The sequence below is a fragment of the Seriola aureovittata genome, chromosome 17 (assembly GCF_021018895.1).
Source record: "Seriola aureovittata isolate HTS-2021-v1 ecotype China chromosome 17, ASM2101889v1, whole genome shotgun sequence".
Taxonomy (NCBI): Eukaryota; Metazoa; Chordata; class Actinopteri; order Carangiformes; family Carangidae; genus Seriola; species Seriola aureovittata.
The window spans coordinates 23,071,490-23,079,036 of record NC_079380.1 but is presented as its reverse complement, the minus strand read 5'-3'; positions in this window follow the sequence as shown (position 1 = coordinate 23,079,036).

Here is a 7,547-nt window from a genome sequence, read left to right as displayed (position 1 = left end):
TGGAGCCCAGAGGTAGAGTCCATCACAGGGCTGACACATAGAGACAAACTATTCAATCTAAGGCCAATTAAACTGCCCTGCATGTCTTTGGACTGTGGGAGGCAGCCGGAGGAAACACGCAGACTCAACAAAGAAAAGCTGCAGCTGAACCAGGGTTCGAACACAGAACCTTCCAACGCAAACTGGAATTATATGTATTATAATATGTTTTTGTTTTTTCTTTTTCACGACTCGACACAGAATTTACTTCATGCCAAGATTAATAATCAAAACTCCTGAAGTCCAGCATGCAACTCAACGTGAGATCCACGAACCACCACAACCACAACAACAACAACAACCACAACAACAACAACAACAACAACAACAACAACAACCACAACAACAACAACAACAGCATGTGACAATGTTCTTCACTATATCCAACAGGACAGAAGAAAAGCATGACAAAACATCCAGTACATTAGTGAAGCAACAGACAGAGCTGTCGTCATAACAACAGCCTCCTCTCACACTCAACCGACTCTCCTGGAAATCCCATACATGCAAATGTGATATATTGAATATATATATATATATTGAATTTCCATATATGAAATAAACATTTTTATTTCATATGTACATATATGTAAAAAATTATTATAAAACCTAGTAGAAATGTCATATATTGACATATGTTACATAAATATATATATATCCATCCCACAGCCTGTCAGTGTATGTTGAGATTATAAACAGTAGGTTCTGACACCAATATCCCAGGATGTGAAATTAGACATGTTTAAAATTTATGAGAAATTAATAAGAAAAACATAAATAAACATATAGATTTTTTAAACATGTATGTTGTCTTAATAAATGTGCATAAATGAATTAGATATATAATGCTAACACATAGTTTTTACATAGAAACACATTTCACACACCTGCTGGCTGCCGCTTCATTTTAACTCACTGATGTGACAGCAGCATCGATCCCTTCGTCTAAAACTGAAAGTGAACTGGGATATGATCCAGAATAAAATATTGCTTAATGAAATTGCTGTATTTTTTTTGATGCTAAAGAAATTATTCCAACTTCCTTTTGGTTCCCTTTTGATATCAAAGGAAATAAAGTGACAGTGACAAGAAGACACAAAACTACAGCAAAGAAAAACTCAGAAGTGTTAGGACAATGAACCAACACTAATCTGTGATTTATCATCCAAACTTTTCTCTTTATGAGACATAAACATCCTGTGGCACAGCAACGGTTTCAGAAACATGTTCTTTAGCCGACTTTAATCTGCGTAAAATCCTGTGGATCATGAGGGCGTCGTTTGCTGGTTGTCTGCCTGCTTATCTCTTTAGCTGCCAGTTTGTTTACCTGTCTGCCTCTCACTTCACCTGTCTGTCTGTCTTATAATTGAGTTGCCAGGTTTCTGTCTTTCTGTCTGTCTGTCATCCTGCTTGTCTGGTTTTCCATTTGGCTGCATTCCTGCCCCTCTCTCTGTGTGTGTGTGTGTGTGTGTGTGTGTGTGTGTGTGTGTGTGTGTGTGTGTGTGTGTGTGTGTGCCCAGCTTGTGGGAAGACTTGCAGCTCTGGATTTATGCTGCGTGTTGAATAGTAATGTTATTTTAGCCTACAGCAATCTGTCCAGAAAAGAATGACTTACTGTCGATTTACTGGTGGTGTGTGTGTGTGTGTGTGTGTGTGTGTGTGTGTGTGTGTGTGTGTGTGTGTGTGTGTGTGTGTGTGTGTGTTTCATAAATATTATTTCTCAGCAGCTCCCTGTTATGAATGTGTAAAAAGGTCAGACCGTGTTACGCCTCCTTCACTCAGTGGAATTATTTTTCTGTCCAACCAATACCCTGCGGGGACTGAACTGACTGAAGTGTCTGTAAGTCTGTAACGCTGCCTCACGGCCTGACGTGTGTGGTTTTATGTGTGTGTGTGTGTGTGTGTGTGTGTGTCTATCCCTCCATCCACTCAACCATCCCTCCTTCCAGCCTGGTAAAGATGCTGAGCCTCAACAGCGTCTATATTTAGCTGCTGGTTCAATCAGTGACGGCAGAGCCACAGCGCCATGACTCTGCATACTGATAGTACTACTGCCTATCACCTCCTCCGCTCACCTCTGGAGGGAGAGATATAGACTGAGACTGAAATATAAGGAGGAAGGCAGGGGAACGGGCAAATTAAAGAAATGATGATAAGGAAATGAGAGCAGAGGCACCGAAAAAATCACAAAAAAATTCAAAGAGAGAGAGAGACAGATTGTGCCGTAATCCTATCACACGGTTAGACGGGAAGGAGCATGAGAAATAGGCATGAGGAGAAAGAAAAGGAGGTAATGATGTGTGAGGCAGGTGAAGAAGAGGAGGAGGGATGAAAGGAAAGAGACAGGTGTAAACGCAGAGGCAGAGGGATCGAGGGATGGAGACAGATGGAGAGAGGTGGGGAAAGAGAGAGAGAGAGAGCAAGAGAGGGACATGAAGAGGAAGTGGAGAATTCACACAACCATGGATGAAGATGCAGGGATTGAAAGGTGGATGAAGACACAGAGGGAAGGGGAGAATATCGCTGCAGTGTCTGAGGAAAGAGGGGCAGAGAGAAATGAGTTCCTCAGAGATGGAGAGACTGGGGGGAGAGAGAGAAAGAGATACCGGGGGAGGGAAAAGGAAAAGAGAGTTCACACAAGAGCAAGCAGAGGAAGCTGTAACAGTCTGCAGGGTTTTCTGTAGCAAAGGAGCAGAGTGTACTCTATTGGTATGCAATGTCGCTGAGTGGATTTGGAGGGAAATGAAAGTACAGAGACGGAGAATAGAGAGAGAGAGAGAGAGGAAGAAAGAGGCAGAGCGACTCTACTGAGACTCCATTGAGAGATAAAGAGATGGGTTTTCTAGCGTATAGCTGCACTGTGGACTGTAGAGTGACAGGTTCAGACTGGTGTTACACTGAATCCTGTGACCCATCGGACGCTGTGACTGAAATATAATAAAATCCAGCTCCTCTAATACTGTATTCACATGATTATTCTGACTTCATTTTATTATTCCAAGATGGCTGAATTAGCTGCTTTTGCTGAGGTCTTTGGATTTGATTTTATTTGTCAGGTGAAATCCAGATAACCTATAATTACAAAGAATCTGTGCAGAGTTTAAATGAGCTGAATCATCTGTATTAGTGTTAATGTTGGATTTTATTTAGCTGTAACTAACAATCATCATAATAACATATATCTATCTATCTATCTATCTATCTAGTAATGTTACCGCTCTACAGACGGACCTGTATCTTTCTGCCACCACAATGATCAAGATTTGTGACCCTTTCTGTACCTCTGAGGTCTTTTCTGATGCTAGCCTATATCCTCCAACCTAAACAACCATATAGGTCGTTATTTTGTACCGGACCTAGGTTGTCATGGTTACCATAATAAACACGCGACTGTATCGGCGTACTGATCGTCGCCGTCGTTACTAAAATAACGGTCATGGCTTCGTTAGGTTTAACGCAATAAAACTACTTAGTTAGGTTTCGGAAAAGATCGTGATTTGGGTTAAAAAAAAAAAAAAAAAAAAAAAATTTAAAAAGTCACTTCCTGAACAGACGGACTTTGTTGTCATGGTTACATTAATAACAACGTGGTTAACTTTGTTGAACGTTCATGGATTGTCGGTTTTTATACTACGTCGCCGCACTTTTCCCTTTGCTCCTGTCGCCTAGCAACAAAACGCAACCATGGGTCATAATAACCTGCTGCACAGACGACCTATGGGCTCGTTTTTGTTTTTTTGTTGTTTTTTTTTTTACAGCAGAATAGTCTCACTTTGGAGGCACCATTTCTGGTAACAGTATTATTTTTATAACAATGTTTGATAAAAAATAAGAAGAAAATATTTGCAGTGGAATTAAACTGTAATTCAAACTCTTACTGTAACTGAGTCACCGCTGAGCGTCGTCACTGTCAGCTTTTGTTTCATTTGGACGCTACACATCACAGACACACACATACAGTCGGGGAATTGTCTTCGTCTTTCTCTCACAACAGAAATCTCCAGTTCTTTATTTCAAACACAAAAGCAAGCTCAACAATACACACACACACACACACACACACACACACACACACACACACACACTTCCTATTTCTGTATGCCACACAAACATGAGCACAGATACACACCCACGCTCACACAAACTCTCACTGCTCTTACAGAAAGATGCAAACACACACACACACACACACACACACACACACACACACACACACACACACACACACACACACACACACACACACAATCTAAGAAGCTGTGAAAACTGGAAAGCGCCTCAAGCACTTGGAAAGCACTTGCTTTAAATCCACACTATTGTTATGTTTGGCTGAGATCTGTACTTGAGTGGAATTACATGACAACACAAGCGGCAGCATCTCTGTCTTCTCCACTGTCTGTGTGACACGCAAACACACATACAACACACCTACAGGTCATGTGTACACATAAAAAAGGTCATCTATTGATTAAATCCTTCCTTTACACCCTATCAGTCCTTTTATCCCCCTGAGCTGAGACTGATTCTAAACCCAAATCCTAAACTGACGTTGGCGTTAAATCTTCTCTAGATAAATAGGTTGACATTTATGGGAAATAAGCTTTTTTACTTCCTCGCCCACCTGCAACCCCAGGGCTCACTGATTACAGTAACACCTTACATCCTTTCCTCATGAACTTCAGATAAATATGTAAAGGATGCTGATATTTATGCTAAGTGAAGCTAACTGGCTGCTGGCGGTAGCTTCATGTTCACCGTGCACAAGGGAGAAATATGATAAAGAAATAAAATAAGAATAAAAACAGAATCTAGAATAAATAAGATAAATTAGAAATACTATATACAATAACATAAAAATGCAAGTTGGCATTTCTGTACATGTGCAAATATAGAAATATATATAAAGAGTTTAGTGGTTGTATCTTATCTCACTCTCTGTAAGAAAGCAATTCAGTCTATTTCACAAAATGTTGAACTTTTCCTTTAATAAAAGCCAGTTCTGCTCGGTCCCCGACATGAAAACGTCCTCATTTGGATTGTGTGAATGCAAACAATGAACTGAAATCACATGGAAGAAGAACTAATACATGAAATACAATACAAAACACCAAGAGAACCGAACTGTAGCAGAAATCTTCTTTCATGGCTGAGATAATAAGTATTCATGCTGGTTTATCTCTGTACATGTGAGTGTGCTTTCTCCCTTCAGTCAGTTTAAGCTTATAAAGCTTTGTTAAACACACTGTGCACTCACACACACACACACACACACACACATGTCCCTTACAAATCCCTGCTCTGAAACTCAACGCCTGCATGTAAACAAAGCCCAGAGACACTCAGAGCACCAGAGTTCAATTATTCCTCTCGCTCTGTGTCTCATTATCACTGCCTCCATCTTACAGTCGATGTTTATTAAAGGTTGCTATGTAACAATCAGCCGCTTTACCGTTGCACTTACACAGCTCTGCTTGTGTGTGTTGAAGCGTGTGTGTGTGTGTGTACTGTAATTTTATTTTTCTCTGTCCTCAGCCGCAGCGTTGAAGCAATCGGACCGATCTGCGTCTAATCCACTGCAGAGGCTTGAGGCCAGGTCGACGTCACCTTCCACCGTCACTCAGTTCACTCTGTCCTGCAGCGGCCACTTAGAAAACAAGATACAGATTTTATAGGTAATGAAGAACTGATGAACCTGACGACAAGTTAAGGAATTCATCCGGTAAATAAGACTTCCCTTATAAAGGATTTATAAATGGTTCATAATTATGTTATTAAATCGGTTTTTAATACTTTATAAATCATAAATAAATTGTTATATAACAGTTTTCATACATTGATGCAGGTTCACTATTTGGCAACATGAATTTAATGCTTTCTACTCATTAATCTCACTAATGAGTTATTTATAACTGGTAAAAGGAGCCTCATATTAACTCATTAATAAATGATGATTGTTGATGCCAAATGAAACTTCTTGACCATTAAGATGCTGACGGTGGTTAATCGGTTACTAACTTAACAAACATGTGAAGAAGCAGCAGGTACAAACGCTGGATGATGGAGAAAACAAAGAAAGCTCAGTGACTCGTACACATCGATATAAATGTATTAATAATGAAAACATTTGGTGATTAACTGTATAGGTACCAGAACCAGTTCCTGATCAATAATTACTCAAATACTTCTTAAATAAGCTTTCAGAAAGCGGTTGGGAGCTTTTTCCCAATTATTTAAAAATGCAATTTACATTTTACACTAAGGCTTCCAGCCGCTGCAAGTTCTTTGCTGCCAGCTTTATATTGTCAGAGAGAATAATGCTCAGCTGGAAAAGAAATCAGCTATTTCCAGCTCTTTATTTAATGGCTTGTGCCGTCACAGTTTAACAGAGAGATTTAAGTATGCCAGTGTAGTAACGATGAAAATTCATGCGAGGCTCAGGCATTAATAAATCCAGGTGGAGGAGAAATGGAGGACAGAGCTGAAGATGCTACAGGCAGTTTCTGCTCAGGGAGACAAACACAGCGTCACCAGCCGCCTGACAAACTTATGAACTGTGGTGTTTTACATAGAGCTCATACATTTCTGTGAGAGATAATTAAGCATTGATCACTGGCAGTGTATTTAGTAACAGGTTTCTTTATGCATGTGTGCATGATTAAAACCAGAAGGAACTGTTTGTGTTCTATTTTGTTTTTTGTATTTATATATAATGATTATTTGGTGACCAACGTGTACATGTCATGTTTAGTTCTGTTTTCTTTTCTTTTCGTATTAGTTACACCTTTTTAACATTTTTTAACATTACTTTGGCATGCGTGTGTTGTAGAAAATCCAATAAACAAAAACTAAAAATATATATACGTTGCTTCATCATTGTGAATTACCGCAGCTATAATCAATATTTTTATAACAATGGATCAATTAACTAGGTGTAAGGATGTTCCTCGTAGGTCCCCTCAGTTCTACTGAGCTTTTTTCGTTCAGCTCATTGCTTTGGTTTTATAACCTGCACTTTTACTGATTTGTTTCCCTCTCTTCACTCTCATACACTGTTGTTTGGTGCAGGCAGCTGTTAGCTGTTAGCTGTTAGCTGTTAGCTGTTAGCTAAAGACCCTCTGTAGACTACTTGCTCATCACTGAAAGGGCAGACAGCCACAGCTAGCGCCACTAGCTGGTGAACACAGTGGAGAGTTTAGCAGCTAAACAGCCAAATATTTCCCTTAGTTAGTGGAAACCAAAACAGAGTTAAAAGAAGAGTGGTTAATAGTCTCCAAATGAAGGCTAATGCTAATGCTAATGCTAATGCTAATGCTAGGCCTAACAAGTTCACCACATCAACAAAAAAAAGGTTTTTATATCTTAGCATAAAGGTTTTTATGCTAAGCTAAGCTAACTACCTCCTGGCTGTAGCTCTATAGTTAACGCACACACAGAAGAGTGATATCAATCATTTCAGCCAAGTCTCAAAAAGAAAATCAATAAAAAAATATAAAAGGACAAAGTAAAGT